The sequence below is a fragment of the Cryptomeria japonica genome, chromosome 9, assembly GCF_030272615.1.
Source record: "Cryptomeria japonica chromosome 9, Sugi_1.0, whole genome shotgun sequence".
Classification (NCBI taxonomy): Eukaryota; Viridiplantae; Streptophyta; class Pinopsida; order Cupressales; family Cupressaceae; genus Cryptomeria; species Cryptomeria japonica.
Window position 1 is genome coordinate 171,921,110 of NC_081413.1, and position 18,168 is coordinate 171,939,277.

The following is an 18,168-nucleotide window of genomic DNA, read 5'->3' on the forward strand; positions in this document are numbered from 1 at the left end:
TTGGATGTGTCCTTTATTTTGTCTTTTTCATGATCTAATTGTAATGTCACCAAAATGTAATGGTGGGTGAAAAATGTGTGAATGAGAGATCAAGAGGAAATCTACCCTTTCCCTCCAAGGAGAGATGAGAGTGGTATACACATTCAACAGAGTTCATATCAAAGGAGATATCGGTAAGACACCTTATGAGTTATAGTTTGTTCATACACCGACAGTTAAGTATTTCAGAATCTTTGGTAGTAAATGCTATATCAAAAGAGATGATTCCATTGGAAAGTTTGATCCTAGATGTGATGATGGAATATTTCTTGGTTATTCTAATGAAAGCGAAGCATATAGATGTTACAAAAAAATATTGCAGAGAATTATTGATTGCACAAAGGTCAAGGTGGATGAACATAACAAAGTCAAATCAAAACTTATGAGAGAGAACTGACAGTGGAAATGATCATAACTAAACCGGTAGCACCTACACCGGAACAAAATGTTGAGCCAGTTACTCTGACAGTATCAGAAAATTCAACAATAATTGAAGATCAAGATAGAGGAACAGAAAATCAGAAGACTCCTAGGTATGTAAGGTTAAATCATTCAGAAGATCAGATCATTGGAGAAAAAAACAAACGAGTGATGACAAGAATAAGGTTGGCAGTTGATGAGGTATGTTTAATTTCTCAAGTTGAACCCACATCAATAATTGAAGCTTGTAAAGATGGATGTTGGATGAAAGCTATGGAAGAAGAATTAGATCAGATAGAAAAGAATAACACATGGACTTTAGTTCCTCAGCCTAAAAATAAGAATGTTATTGGAACTAAATGGGTTTTTAGGAATAAATTGAATGAAGATGGACAAGTTTTGAGGAATAAAGCTAGATTGGTTTGTAAAGATAATTCTCAGAAGGAAGGAATTGATTATGATGAAACCTTTGCACTGGTAGCTAGGATTGAAGCTGTGAGATTATTTCTTAATTATGTTGCACATAAGAACTACAAGGTTTATCAGATGGATGTTAAGTTTGCATTTTTGAATGGAGATCTTGAATAGGAAGTTTATATTGAGCAACCTGATAGATTTTCACTTTCAAATGAAAAAAACATGGTTTGCAGGTTAAAGAAAGCTTTATATGGATTGAAACAAGCCCCTAGAGCTTGGTATGGAATACTGGATAAATATCTTTTGAAGCCTGATTTCACTAAAGGTAATGCTGACAGTAATTTATATTATAAGATCACTGATGATGACATATTGATTATTGAAGTCTTTGCTGATGATATCATTTTTGGAGGTGAAGATAAGTTGTGTATGGAATTCTTTGACAATATGAAGAATGAATCTGAGATGTCTATGATTGGGGAGATGAATTTTTTCTTAGGTTTAGAGATTACTCAAACTTATAAAGGTATTTTCATCTGTCAAACTAAGTATGGTAGGGAGTTGTTAAAGAAATTTGGTATGGAAAATTCTAAACTGGTTGGTACTCTGATGGTAAAAAGTAAGAAATTGACAAAGAATGATGCATCTGCACTAGTAAATCCTACAAGGTACAAGTCTATGTCTGAAGGTTTGTTATATCTGAGTCAAACTAGACCGGATATAATGAATGCAATTTGTATTGTTTCAAGATATCAAAGTGATCCTAGAGAAAATCATGAGAGTGTAGTGAAAAGGATTTTTAGGTACTTGCAGGGAACAACTGAATATGGTTTGTGGTATCCTAAAAATGATGACTTTACATTATGTGCATATATAGATGCAGATTGGGCTAGAGATGTTGATGACCGGAAAAGCACATTCAGTGGAGCTTTCTTTCTTGGAAAGAAACTTGTTTCATGGATCAGCAAGAAGTAGTCATGCACCTCTTTATCTAATTTTGTAGTTGAGTATGTTGTTGCTGCTACTAATTGTACACAAGTTCTATGGATGAAGCAAATTTTGGAAGATATAAAGTTGGATTGTAATTAACCGGTAGTTCTTCACTTTGATAACTTTGTTGCTATTGATATATCATAGAATCCAGTATTTAATTCTAAGACAAAGCACATATCTATCAAGTATAACTTTTTGAAGGATAAGGTGGAAGCGAACGAAGCCAGACTAGTTTATGTGAACACTAAAGAGTAGATTATAGACACCTTTACTAAATCTTTTCCTAAAGAATCATTTGAGTACTTTAGAGACAGATTGGGGGTTTTTGCCCCCCCGGTAGAGACCTAAGTGATGTTGATTGGCATCAGTCCGGTATGCATTATCAAAGCTATTACTCATTCTGGATTGATGTGGTGGTGCTACTACTCAGGGGGAGTAGTCAGCTATAAGAATCAAAGGATCTATGGTCTTTCTTTGATGTTTATGTTAGATTTATGGCATTGATGTCAAAGGGGGAGAAATATATGTGAAAAATAGAGCTTAACAGAATATCAATCAAATGGGGAGAGATCAGAGCTTAACAGAGATATATTTATTAGGGGAGTTTGGTTCAGAGCTTCATTGCTATATTATTTTGTGGGAGATTGTTGGTTGTCTTCCATTGGGGAGACTTGTTTAGCATTTCTTGGCACTTGGATGTTTTTCACATCTAGTGTTACCATCAATGCAAAAGGGGGAGATTGTTGGCAATTTGGAGGAATTTATGTCTTGCATTGATGTTTTGGCATTGATAGCAACACCTGTTGTTTCAGTTGTTTACCAGTTTTCGGTTGGTTTCGGTAGAGTGGTTGGATTATGATATTGATCTGGTATGCTCTGGTATGCTTTGGTTTATGGAATTTTTTTGGATCTGTTATTGATGCTATTTAGATGCATATCACAATCAGTTGGTTTAGGATTCGATGACTTGGGAGCTATCATTTGTTCTAGTAAGCCTTCTGGTTACCGGTAAGGGTTTTACCAACAGAGCTTTGTTGAAGATCTTTTGATGCATGTGATAAGTGGTGTTGGTGCATCTTATAGATGGTTCTTAGGATGTTGTTAGTTATCTTGTTCATGTGCCAACTCATCCATGGTGTTGGATTTGGTTTATAGAAGCCTATTTTGGGTCTAGTGTTATCTAGGTTATGGACCGGTTTATGTAACGTGTTGGAGGATGTTCCGAATGTGTTACTGATGGGATTTAATGATTGGTTTACATTTTTTTCAGCCTAAGATGACTTGGTTGATCATTGGATTGTGGTTCTATGTTGTGAATTTATTGTATTATCTTTTAGGTGGCTGACCTAATTGTTTAGGTCTCGGGTTGGTATAAATATGATGTAAGTTCTCTTTGTATATCATGGGCATATGGGATTAATGTTATGGGATTATCTGTGTGCAAATAATGTTGTAATCATATGTAGAAGGTTTGGTTGATCATAGGTGATCAAATTGGGTTGGTAAGAGAGGTTTAAGACCTCTGATATTGAGCTTAACCAGAACTGTACTTAGGAATAGGAGATGCTATCTTTGCAGTTCAATCTTCATTCTAGATTGTAGTCTGGATTTTTTTGTAGTTAGTGAGGCTCTTTTTTTTTATGAGCGGAGTGCTCTAGGGTGTTGGCCTTCCTGCATGTGTAGGCCCCTCATATTATAATCACATACTTACTACAGAAGTATTCTTTGATTGTGGGTAGGTTTCTCACTGTGGTTTTTCCCTTTACCAAGTTTTCCACATACAAAATATTGGTGTCATGTGTCATGGATAGATGGTAACCATTATGTGATTTATATTTATGTTTAATTTCTATATCAGTTATTCTGGTATATGTTTTATGCATTCTGGTGTTGAGTCTATGTGTTCCGGTAATAAGGATTTGAATACTTAAAGTTCTATAATCCAGTGACAACTGATTCACCCCCCCCCCCTCTTAGTTGTCCTCTGGTTATATGAGTTTTATAACAACTTACACTATAGAAATATTTCCAGACTGCTAAGTACGGTAAAGGCTAATACTATTGGGACTTTGAATTTCATCGCAATCCTTATTTCTATAGTGGACCAAAAAGTACTGCTTAGGTCATTTCTGAAGAATAATAATGAACACCAAATACCCTAACTAGTACTGAGAGGGGGGAGTGAATCAGTACATACAAAAACTTCTTATCAAATTATCAAGTTAAAACAATACTAACTGGTTGTCTTCATTACTGAACTTAACCATGGCAATACCAATTAAACACAGTAAGACTTCAAACAACATAAACCAGTAAAATTGAACCCTTCAAATACACTCAATACTTGATAACTACTTCACCCATAAACATATGCATGTGGTATATCAGCAATACCATAATCATTAGCTGTGCATGCATAATTACTCAAACAAAGAAACTTAATCATCACATGAAAGATGCACTACTCATGACACACATATTTTTCACGTAGAAACCCAAATGGGAAAAACCACAATGGGGATGAATACCCACAAGCTCTTTTTGAACTCTTTTGAAGCTCATTCTTTTAGGAGCCTAGTCCAGTTAAAGAATTTACAATAAGGTTTTGCTAGGAACCGATCCTGTTAAAGATCACTCGGCTAAGGGATGGTTATATACCCTGTTAAAGGTTGAAACCCTGTTAAAGGCTAACTTGCTAGAGGATTTAAAGAACTCAATAAACTTGAGTCACTTGGTTAGAGGATTTATAGTAAGCCTGTTAAAGCTACCCAACAAAGGGATTTTCCTTCTATTTAAATGGTTAGAATACAATAGGTAAAACTCTAATATGATAATAGCACTATATGCTAAGGTAGATCCTTTTTAGTTCCTCTACTTTGCAATCATACTCTACAACTTTCTCTCACTGGTCTAGCAAGTATCTTATCACTCAGATACACACACAAATTTTTCGAACAACTTACAATAATAAACATCATAAACCTTATAGACAATAATTAGGTCATTTTCATAAACCCTAAACCCTAAGCTTTTAGGTTTACAATTATAGTCGGTCAAATCCTGACCATCCAAACACTTTCCATAGAGTGAAGCAATCTCAAACAGTCCAAAAGTCATTATGCATTGTCCATTATTCACTACACATAGAAATCAGTAACCCATTATGCTTTCTTCTCATACTGCTAAGAAGAATGTTCATTCCCGAGGTAAACATTTAATGCAATTGATATTCACATGCAAGATCCTCAAGGAAATCCTTCACGTGCACAAAACTGCCGTGGCATCTTGATCTCATCTTCATCTCTTAGCTAACTCATCACAAAATGTCACCGGTTGCATTGCACAAGCTGGATTGCCAAACCGGAAACCCTGGAGCTGAGACTACAAACTGTTAGTCACACTTAGTGAAACCCAGACACCAATTCACTACAAATCTTCATACCGGTTCACTTGCACTTATTGACATCAATGATAACATATATTATCATCATATCATCATACCGGTTCATCAAATGTCAACAATCACCCCCTTTGGCATTGATGGTAATACTTAGTGTAGCATTGCAACTAAAACATCATAGACTAGTGCATCTAAAATATCTTCTCCCCTATCTCATATATCTTCTCCCCCTTTGACAACAATGCCAAAGTGGAGGCACAATCTTCCATACTCCACTATGTTGCTCCCCCTATGGAGTAGCATCCTTCAACACATCAATCTTGAAAGATTTGACACTGTAATACCTGACTGATGTGGAGCACACATCTTTAGTTTACTTCATGAAGGGACAAAACCCCTAATTCACCTCTCAAATAGGTAAATGTAGTCTTCGGTAAGGGCTTAGTGAATATGTCTGCTAGCTGCTCCTTACTAGAAACATGTTGTAATACGACCTCTCTATTTTGAACCTTCTCTCTCAAGAAATGATACTTGAGCTTAATGTGCTTAGTTCTAGCATGCAATACCAGATTCTTGTAAATGTTCATTGCACTAGTATTGTCATAAAATATACTCTCCGATTCAGATATAGGTACTTTGAAACCATCCAATACATGTTTCATCCAGATTGCCTGAGTGCAGTTCATAAATGCTACCACATACTCTGCTTCATTTGTAGATTGAGAAGTACATCTCTGCTTCTTGCTTGCCCAGTAGACTAATCTTCCACCAAGAAAGAATGTTCCACTAGTTGTGCTCTTCCGGTCATCCACATCACCTCCCCAATCTGCATCGGTAAATACCTTTAGATTAAAATCACCATTGTATGGATACCACAATCCATAGTCAACAGTTCCTTTCAAGTATCTAAGAATCCTCTTGACTGCTACCAAGTGGGATTCTCTTGGACTTTTCTGAAAATGAGCTACTATGCCCACTGCATGAGCAATATCTAGTCTGTTGTGCACCACATAGTGTGGCTTACCGATCTTTGACCAGTACTCCTTCTCATTCACCAATGCTGAATCATCTTCCTTAGTTAGTTTACAACTGGTTACCATCGATGTACCAACTAGTTTGTTCTCCTCCATGCCAAAGGTCTTCAATACCTCTTTGAAATACTTGGATTGGGTAATAAAGATACCCTCTTTCATTTGTTGAATCTATAAACCAATGAAGAATTTTATCTCTCCAATCGTAGACATCTCAAACTCTTTCTTCATTTCATCTACAAAAGCATGACTCATTTCATCATCTCCTCCAAAGATTATGTCATCTACAAATACTTCACAAATCAGAATCTGATCACCTTCAGATTTTAGGTAGATGTTACTATCCTCACCTATTCTCTAAAATCTTATCTTCACAAGATGAGAGTGTAACCATTCATACCATGCCCTAGGTGCTTATTTTAATCCATACAGGGCTTTGTGTAATCTACACACCATGTTACTATCTTCTGATAATGCAAACCCATCTGGTTGCTCAATATACATTTCCTCTTCTAGGATTCCATTCAAGAACGCGGACTTCAGATCCATCTGATAAACCTTAAATCCCTTGAATGTTGCAAATGCAAGTAGCATTCGGACACCTTCCAGTCTAGCTATAGGAGAAAAGGTTTCTCCATAGTCTTCTCCCTCTTCCTGAACATATCCTTTGCATACAAGTCTTGCCTTGTTCCTCACAACTGTGCCTTCTTCATTTAGCTTATTCCTAAAAACCCATTTTGTACCTATGACATTCTTGTGTTCTGGTCTGGGTACTAGGGACCATGTTGCATTCTTTTCTATCTAGTCTAGCTCCTCTTCCATTGCCTTAATCCAGTCTTCATCTGTAACTGCTTCTCTGGAAGTCTTGGGCTCCAATTCAGAAATCATGCAAGATTTTTCTTTCACCTTTCTTCTTGTGAGTATCCCTGCATCTTTATCTCCTATGATTTGCTTCAAATCATGATGAAGTTTCACATACCTAGGAATGACTCTAGTTGGTTCTGCTATCTTTTCCTCTTCTTCTTCACTTACTTCTTCTTCTTCACCTACTACAACTTCTACCAGTACAGGAACATTGAGATCTTTACTTGTTTCTTTCTTAATTGGTTCCTAGAAGGCTATACCCGGTTCATCTTCTACTTCCTCTATGCAAGTTTCCTCAGGTTCCTCAGGGGATTCATCAACGTTGACATTGATACTCTCAACAATTTTATGTGTTCTATTGTTCTAGCACTTGAGATATTTTCTCTTAGTGGAATATCCCAAAAATATTCCTTCATCATATTTAGCATCAAACTTGCTCACATGCTCACCTCTCTTGATGTAACACTTACTACCAAACACTTTAAAGTAACTCATAGTGGGAGTTTTCCCGGTCTAATACTCATAAGGGGTTTTAAATCTACCTTTCTTGATGAGTACCTGGTTTATAGTATAGACTGCAGTGCTCACCACTTCTCTCCAAAATGTGTGAGCAACCTTTCCTTGGATCAGCATTGTTTTGGCCACTTTGACTATAGTCATATTATTTCTTTCTGCTATACCATTCTGTTGTGGTGTCCTTGGGGCAGACAACTGTCTCTTGATACCACTATCTTCACAGTACTTGTTGAATTCATCAAAAGTGAATTCACCTCCTTGAACAATTCTTAGGCATTTTATCTTTTGACCACTTTCCTTCTCTACTAATGCTCTAAAGGATTTGAATTTTCCAAACGCCTCAAACTTGTCTTTCAAGAATGTGACCCACATCATTCTTGAGCAATCATCTGTAAGAATCATGAAATACCTATCTCCCAGAATACTTCTAGTTTTTATAGGACCACACAAATCAGTATGCACAAGACCAATTAAGTTTTTTGCTGAAAAAGACTTACCTTTCAAAGTTGAGGAAGACATCTTCCCAAGTTGAAATTCTCTGCACAAAGAATTCTCCAGTTTGTTCAACAAAGGCAATCCTCTTACTGCCTTGATCTTACTAGCCTTTACAATATTATCAAAGTTCATATGACAAACTCTTGTGCCATATCCAACTGTCATCAAACTTCACCATCAGACACCGACTTATCTTGGCGTTCAACTGAAACAAGTTACCTCTGGTCTGCTTACCGGTGGCAATAAGTTCACCACTTTTTCCAATTATACTGTAGACTCCACCTTTGAACTCTAGAACAATTCCTTTATCATTTAGCTGAGAAACACTCAAAAGGTTATACTTAATATCATCTACCCAGTAGACATCATCTACATTTCTCCTTCCATTCAGTGAGATGGATCCGTTTCCTTTTACCAAGCATGGTGCATCATTGCCAAATCTGACAACACCTCCATCATATTCTTCTAGAGGCAAAAACTTTCTCCAATCACCAATCATGTGGTGAGAATAACCACTATCAATTATCCACTCATTAGAGTTGTCAATGTGAGAGACAAGTGCTTTCTTATCAGACACTTCTTCCTTTATAGCTATAAACACTATGTCCTCATTCTCTTCATCTTCAGATTCTTCATCAGTAACACCTTCATCCATTGCAACAAGACAATTTCTTCTATTTCCTCCTTTATACTTTCTAAACCTCTCTGGTTTATCCTTAGGACAATTAATAGCTATATGCCCTATCTTATTGCAAGAAAAACATTTTAAAGGAAGCTTACCTCTATATTTTCCAGTGCCTTTTGGAAGTCTCTTGGCAAGAAGAGCTTCAAACTCCATCAGAATCCCTTCATCATCCATACCTTTTCTTTGCATGGATTCATAACTGGTACTTACTTCTTTTCCTTTTCTAGATGGTGCAACAGATGCTCTTAAAGCTAACTCAGTCTTCTGAACACTGCCATCATAGCTATTCAACTCATATGCAGTTAACTTTGCAATGATAAAGTCTAAGGATATCTTGGTTTTTTCAATAGACCTTAGTTCTTGAATAGTAGCAACTCTAATTACATAGACCGGTAAAAATGATCTCAAGACTTTACTAACAACAGTGGCATCATCAATTGTTCCTCCAGTGCTCTTGATATCTCCAACAACAGTCTTGATTCTTATGCCATATTCTTGAATGGTCTCACCTTCAACCATCCTCATGTCTTCAAATTTTCCTCTAAGGCTCTCTTCCTTATCTTTCTTTACATGCTCATCACTGCCATAAATAGTTTCCAATGTGTCCCATACATCTTTAGGAGTATCCTTATCTTGTACATCAATGAACTCAATATTGGACAAACTACTAATAAGAGCTTCCATGACCTGCCCATTTTCCTGAATCTCTCTTTTCTGATCATCAGTTAGAGTACCAGTGAGGATTACATAGACATTCTCAACATATCTCCAATTTTGAGCACCCAAACTCTTGATATAGATCTTCATTCTGTCCTTCCATATTTTGAAGTTATCTCTATTGAACTTAGGACCTTCCCTCTTCATCATTAAGGCAAGATATTTTTCCTCAAGCGGTTAAGTTTATATCACTGAGGACCTGGAGTCGCTCTAATACCAATTGATGAATAATGATGAACAACAGATACCCTAACTGGTACTGAGGGGGGGGGGGGGGGTGAATCAGTACATACAAAAACTTATTATCAACTTATCAAGTTAAAACAATACTAACTGGTTGTCTTCATTACTGAACTTAACCATGGCAATAGTGGTTAAACATAGTAAGACTTTAGACAACATAAACCAATAAAACTGAACCCTTCAAATACATTGAATAGTTGATAACTACTTCACCCATAAACATATGCATGTGGAATATCATCAATACCATAATCATTAGCTCTGCATGAATAATTACTCAAACAAAGAATACTTAATCATCACATGAAAGATGCACAACTCATGACACAGATTTTTCACATGGAAACCCAAATGGGAAAAACCACGATGGAGATGAATACCCACAAGCTTGTTTTGAACTCTTTTGAAGCTCGCTATGTTAGGATCCTAGTCTAGTTAAAGACTTTACAATAAGGTTCTTCTAGGAACCGATCCTATTAAAGATCACCCAGTTAAGGGATGGCTATATACCCTATTAAAGGTTACCTTGCTAGACGATTTAAAGAACTCAATGAACTTTGAGTCATCTGGCTAGAGGATTTATAGTAAGCATGTTAAAGCTACCCGGCAAAGGGATTTTCCTTCTGTTGAAATGGTTAGAAGACAATAGGTAAAACTCTGATCTGATAACAACACTATATACTAAGGCAGATCCTTTTCAGTTCCTCTACTCTGCAATCACACTCTGTAGTTTTCTCTCACTAGTCTAGCAAGTATCTCATCACTCGGATACACGCACAACTTTTGCCAACTAATTGCAATAATAAACATCATTGACCTTATAGACAACAATTAGGTCATTTGCATAAACCCTAAACCCTAAGCTTTTAGGTTTACAATTACAGTCGGTCAAATCCTGACCATCCAAACACTAATCCTGACTGTCCAAACACTTTCTATAGAGTGAAGCAATCTCAAACAAATCACAAGTCATTTTGCATCGTCCATTCTTCACCACACATATAAATTAGTAACCCATCACACTTTCTTCTCATACCGCTAAGAAGAATGTTCATTCTCGTGGTAGACATTTAATGCAGTCGATCTTCACATGCAAGGTCCTCAAGGAAATCCTTCACGTGCACAAAACTGATGTGGCATCTCGATCTCATCTTCATCTCTTAGCTAACTCATCAAAAAATGTCACCGGTTGCATTGCACAAGATGGATTGCCAAACCAGAAACCCTGGAGCTGAGACTACCAACCGGTAGTCACACTTAATGAAACCCAAACACCGGTTCACTAAAACTCTTCATACCAGTTCACTTGCACTTATTGACATCAATGACAACATACATTATCATCATATCATCATATCGGTTCATCAAATGCCAACAGTTTCCTCTCACAAGTGTAGCACATCGAGAGGCAAGCCTTCTAAATGGGGTTAAAAAGAAAAAAATAAATAGATGGATCTAGTTTTTGGTCACCCAAGTTTTCACAAGGGGAGAGAATACACGTACCACCTTACAGACACAAAAGACAATGATAAATTAACCCTCTAGATTATGTCTATGTGAAGCTATGTTAAACATTCATGATGCATGTCTAATATGATAAATAAAGTAAAAGTAATGATGAATGTCCAATTACAATCCTCCAACTTAAGCTAGGTGAGATTTTTAACAAAAATGCAAAATGTGTAAGTTAGTATCCCCTAATTAGACTAAGTGCCACTAATTAAATGTAAGTATGATATGCAAATTGTTGTGAATGTGATGTTGATGGTTGTCACTGATGTCAACATGTTGTTTTGGGATTGGTTTCTTATGTTTGGTGATCTAGAAGATGCGTTCCCAGAATCTTTGATGCTTTGGAAGATGTGTTACAATTGATATTCAATGTCAATTGATTGAGTTGATGGTGATCTATATTTCTATTCTTACCAGATATGGTATTGATTAATTGTATTCATGAGTATCTTGGTTCCATTCTTATTTTTGCTAAGTTTGGTAGTGCTATTTTTGGTCCTATTAGATCTGGAATTTGAGAATGAGTAACGATATTTGTGTAGCATATGATTCATGATTTTGGTCTGGTATTTTTAATAGATGTAACATGTTGATATAATAGATGATGTGTATTGCGGTATGGTCTACTTCTCATTCCTTCCCACCACCGAAATGTTTAGTGATGGCCTATTTTTGAATCTCTATTTGGCCAACTTAGAAGATTATGTTGTTCGGAGATAGTATAAGTAAGAAGATGATCTGAATGAATAATATAAAAAAAACAGGGGAATCTGATATACGGAAGATGTGTGAGACTAAAAAGAATAAATCTAATTAATGTTGATATGTGAAGTGTGTTGTGGTTGAGAGACATCAAAAATAGTTATAGCATTGAAGATTATGTTAGAGTCATGAATTCTCTTTTTTTTTTTTCTTCCTTTGTTAGTGAACCTTTCTGGGTAGTGAGCCTTTCTGGGAAGTGATCCCTTCGACAGTGAGCCACCTTAACTAGTGTTATATATTGATAAATAACATTCTCCATGGTCTTTCCCTTCTTGGGTTTTCCATATCATATCTGGTGCTCATTGTGTGATATGTTTTGAGAACTAATATGTTCTTAGTTTCACAGATATTTAACAATCGGTATTAAAGCCTTGGTTCCTTGGAAAAGTGATTAACCGCTTGAGGTAGATCCTGATCAGATGACACATAAATTATCTATTCCTATCTTTAAAGTATCCAACTATAGGTTCTGAAAAGTTAAGATGAGAGGTTACCTGATCTCCTTGGGCTACAACACTTGGAAAGAAATAGAAACTAAGTATGTACACCTAGTAAATGGTCTTACCACTCCAGATGAGATTTAAGCCTATGAAAAAAATAAAAAATTGAGGTATCCTATCTTTAGTGCTTTATCAAAGACTAAATTAACAAAGGTTATTTCATTGAATACTGCTCATGAGGTTCAGGAAAAGTTTAGGGATATCTATGAAGGAAATGACAGAGTTAAGTTATCAAAGAAGCTAACAGCTAAGAATAGATATGAGAATTTGAAAATGGAAGAAGGATAGTATATAACAAGCTATTTTTAGAAGGTTGATAGTGTTGTAAATGAAATCAGAGCACTTGGTAGCACCTTGATAGATGAAGACATAATTGAGAAGATTTTGATGTCTCTACCAGAAAGCTATAGTGATAAGATCTCTGTTATTGATGAAACTTATGATCTGAAGAAGATTACTAGGGAACAACTATATGGCACCTTGTCTGCATTTGAGATAAAGAATTTTGGAAAAGACAAAGCTAAATCTGAGACTTCCTTTAAAGCCTCTGAGGAAGATCTTGAAGATGAAAGCTTGGGTGAGATGGAAGGAAAAATTTTAAGAAGATTGAAGAAATGCACCACCACATACAAAGGTATATCACCTCTTACATGCTTTAGATGTGGAAAGATTTGTCATATACCTACTAGATATTTGAAAAAAGGATCAAAACAAAAATTCAGGGAGAATAAAGGGAAGTTTAATAAGAAAGCCTATTATGTTAGAGATGATGCTAGTATTTCAGACGATGAATCTGACTATGAAGATGGTAATTGTTTGTTTTTGGTAGATAAGGATGTACCTAAGATTGATGTTTCTATGACTATTTCTACTTCCTTACATGCTATAAGAGATAGAAATGAATGGCTAATTGATAGTGGATGCTCAAATCATATGACTTGTGATAAAAGTAAGTTTTTAAAACTTGAAAAATATGATGGAGGTTCTACTAGGTTCAAAAAATATCAGCCAACACAAATTGTACAATTGGCTCTATTACTTTTGATGCAAAACATAATACTAACAATGTTTACCATGTGAAGGGTTTGCATCATAAACTCTTCAGTGTTGGCTAAATGTGCAAAAATAGTTACAATGTTGTTTTTCAAGATGATGGTTGTGATATCTGGAAGGGATCCGAAACTATTATTGCAGCAGGGAAAAAGACTGGTGGAAATATGTATCAGATAGAAGGAGATACAAGACTGTGTTTGTTATCTTAGATAAATGATAGCTGGCTCTAGCACCGAAGGATGTGTCTTATAAACATTGATAATTTGGTTAAGATTAGTTCATCAAGTGCAATGAGAAATTTTCCAAGGCTGACCAAACCAAACAATAATATTTGCAAGGAATGTCAAGTAGGAAAGCAGACGAAAGGAACTTTTAAAGGAAAGGAACAATCGTCCACCAGATTGTTGAACTTGGGGCACACAGACTTATGTGATAACCGAAACAAGGAGTATACAAGGTGAGAGGTATTTCATGTTGTTAATTGATGATTATTCTAGAATGTCATGGGTTAAATTTTTAAGAGAAGTCAAAAGAATTAAAAACATTCATGATATTCAAAGAAAGAGTTGAGAATGAAGTTGATAGAAATATTAAGTGTTTGAGTTCTAACTATAGGCATCTAAAAATGGTCAATGCTTGTGGTGTTGTACTTTAACATGTCCGTGTGACCTTATTTTTTAGGGTTTTCACATCTTATTAACATTTCTTCTATGTTGTACATTCGATCTTTATCATTTGTTGACATAATCTCATTCCTCTACATTTATTTCCTAATTGATTTTGATTCTCTCACTTTTCGAATTAGGCCTTGTCAATATCATTTTTGAATCTTAATCATTGGTCATGGTCATCTTTTCATGTCAATTGGACATCGCCAACCCTAGTCAGTGTCAAATTAGGGTTTTGTCCTAGAACTTTCTCTTTTTCAATCAATTATCAATCATCTTTGATCAGTTATCAATCAATTTGGATCATTTCTGTATCTCTTTTCAATCATTAATTCTCAATCTCCCTATAAATTTCGATCAATTTGTCATCGGTCTTTTGTCATTTGACCTTTAAAAAATCAACCTTTTATCAATATTTGATTGATTTTTCATAAATCTCAATCAATCTTCAATCTTCGTCACTTTTGGATCAATCAATCATTGATCCTTTATCAGTTATCCTCTATCAATTCCATAAATTTATCATTGATCTACATCAATCAATATTGGTTTCTTATCAATTATCAAGTCTTCATCATTTAATCTCCTTGTCACGATTGACTTTATATCAGTTGTTTCAATCTTGTCTTGGCCTAATTCATTTCTAATTCATCTCCTAGGGTTTTGTGATTTAATCATTTAATCTTATTCCCTCTAGGTTAAATGAATTCATTCATTTATCCTAAGTGTCCTATGTCACAATTAAATAAATCATTTAATTCGCTAATTTTGTTGTGAACTAATTAATAAATGAAATTTATTAATTAGGTGTCATCTAATTCCTAATTTTTCTAATTTCACTTTTTCCACCTAATTTGGTAATTTCAAATTTCAAATTCCCACTAATTATTCCCCCTTAATTTCTCCCTATTTTCTCTCCATTTTTGTCATTCAATCAATGAGCAAATTTTGAGGATAATTTGTCATAAATAAAGTGGCTATTTCCCCTCCCAATGATGTTGTAATTGATGAGTACAATTTGTCATATTTTGACATAGAAATTTGTCATTCGATCATGTCATACTCATGCCAATTTTCAAATTTTTTGCCCTTTTCAATTGCTCATCCATTTTGGAGACTTTTGCCCTATAAATTGGGCTCTCTTTTTTATCAATCAAAACCACACTTCAAGTAACCTTATGTTGTGATTTTCATACCATAATCCACTTGATTTTCACTTGTATTTGTGTTTCTAGGTGAGATCCACATCCGATTTGAAGGTGAAAGAAGAAAAATGGAGGTAATGGAGGAAACATTTGTGTTTTGGTTTGCGCTTTCTTTTGACGTTTTGTCTTTCATTCTTTCATTCATCGAATTAGGAGTTTTAATGATAGCTAATTAGGTTTGTGGTTTCCTAATCCATTACTTTGATATTCATTCCTAAATTCCTAGTTACGTTTTCTAGTGAACTCGACGTGAATATGGCTAATCTTTTGTATTTTGAGTATTTTTAGTATTTGCAGGTCAAATTTGTAGAGAAGGAGACTTTTTAGGGTGTTCTGGAATTTTGCGTTTATGCATAGGTGTTCTACACCTATTTCAAGGTAACCTGCACCTGTGCATAGGTGTTTTGTGCTTTTGTCAAAGTAACATGTGCCTGTGTCAAGGCAATCTACGCCTATGCAGTTTTCAAGGCCAGTTTGCAAATAAGAATTAATTTTGCAATCTTTTTCAGTTTTTGAGTTTGCAAAGTTAAAATAGGTTTAATTAATGATCAAAAGGGGTTTAAAGTGAACTCATCTAGCTATAATTAGGGTTTATTCAAAGAACAACAATCTTTTACACTTCTTTGTTTATGACAATTGGGTTTTACAAGAACAAAAAACACCTCATTTTGGGATTTAAAATGAACTCAAAACCTTACAAAGTGATTTCAATTTGATGGAAGTTGATCTAATTAGGGTTTAATAGGTTAAGATGGACTTATATAGGGTAAATAGGATGGTTAATGAACAACAAATCCTCACATTAGCTTAATTAGGGTTATATAGGCTAAATAAGATGGGTAATGGACTTTTGCATTTCACTTAGGGGGGATTAAATTTTTTAATTTCTTTGTTTAAGATTTGCAATCATTCTAATAGTGGTAAATTCACCTAAAATTGTTCAAAATAGAGTAATAAGTTGCATTCATAGGCAATTATAATGTTAAATAGGTCAATTTTTTATCAAAAATGGGGCTTTTATGCATTAGGGCTTCAATTTTATAGGATTTACCCTCTGCCTAATTTATTTTCTTTGTTTTTGCAGGTGCAATGCACTTTGGCACCTATGTGTGGGTGTTTTTTTGCACTTGTGTCAGGTTGAATTGCACCTATGTTCAACTAATATGTACCTATGCTCAATTGATCTATGTTTGTGTTCAACTGATCTATGTCTGCATCTGACTGTTCTACGCCTGTGTAGAGGCAGAACCTAAGATATAACAATTTAATTTGGCTTTTAATTATTGCAATTTTAATTCATTTGTAGATATTGGCTTTTCTATGCTACTGATATTCTATGCAACAACTTGGTGAATGTTGGAGAAGACCTAAAACACAATCTACTAACGCAATCTGATGTGGTGAAAGAATGTTGCAAAAATGTGCTTGGGAGATATTTGAGAGATGTGTTGCCATTGATGTCAACATATTTTCTATCTATAATCATGATGCAGTGAAGTTCAGTGAGTTACTTTGTTCGCCATGTTGAAGTTCAGAGTTTTTAGATTAAAGGGTTTGTAGAGAGTTGTCTACATTTGATTATGTTATCACTGTTTTGAAAATTGGGTATTCTTGTCCCATAATTGGCTAAAATCTTCAAAGTTGTGTTTGGCATAGCCTTGTTGCCTCTATGTTTTTTGGGCCAAAGAGGGTTTAAGGTTTTTGAAAGATTTAACCCTTCCTATGTTTTGAAAAACCCTTGCGTTCTATTCTTGCATTACTTTTTCCACTTAAGTGGAAGGGTCGCTCCGTAATGAAAGTGTCCCCCCCTATAGGTTTTTCCTAGGTGGTCTTTTAAATATTTTCAATTTTTTACACTTTTGCCTATGTCTTGTTTTAATATTTGTCAGGCCTCTTAACTAACGTGCAAGTCAAGGTTGATCTTGTAGTGTGCGTGGCTTCACGAAGAAGAGATGCCTGCAGTTTAGGGTTCGCAAAGTGGTGAAAGGGGTAAGTGGGCCCGGCCAAAGGATTGTTTGTTAGCTAAAAGGAATGCATCTTGTATTGGATCCAATGGCTCGCGTTGCTTCGCTAGTCCAAGATACATGTGACTTACCCTCTACGAAATAGCGAAAGAGTTGGCAGGTCCCAGAGGTAAGCGGTTCCTTTGGTTAAAGGATGATCAGTTCAGAGAAGATCAAAGGCTCGCGTAGATTCTCACCCGAAAGATGTTCGTGTTTTACCTTTCGCGATGTAGCGAAAAGGTGGAGGGCCTAGACATGGTGGTCATGAAGAGGTTAATAGGTGAGAAGTTTCCAAAGATATAACGATTGTCATTTCTTCATGAAGAAGAGTTGCCTAAGGTTTAAAGCCTGTGAAGTAGCGAAAAGGTTGATGGGCCCAAAGGATAAGCGGGTCATGGTTTTAAAGACCGATCAACTTGGAGTTGATCAGATGGCCCATGTGGATTCGCAGCCCCAAATCAAATGAAGATTACTGTTCACGAAGTAGCGAAGTGACAAGGCAGTCACATGGTGGATGACATGGCAGGACAGGTGGGTCTCTTGGTTGAGGGAAATGTTGACTTGTCAGATGCACGTGCCTCCAAATGATTGCTTGGGGCCCGCTTTGATTTAACCGACGATGGTGTTGAAACCCATGTGAAATAG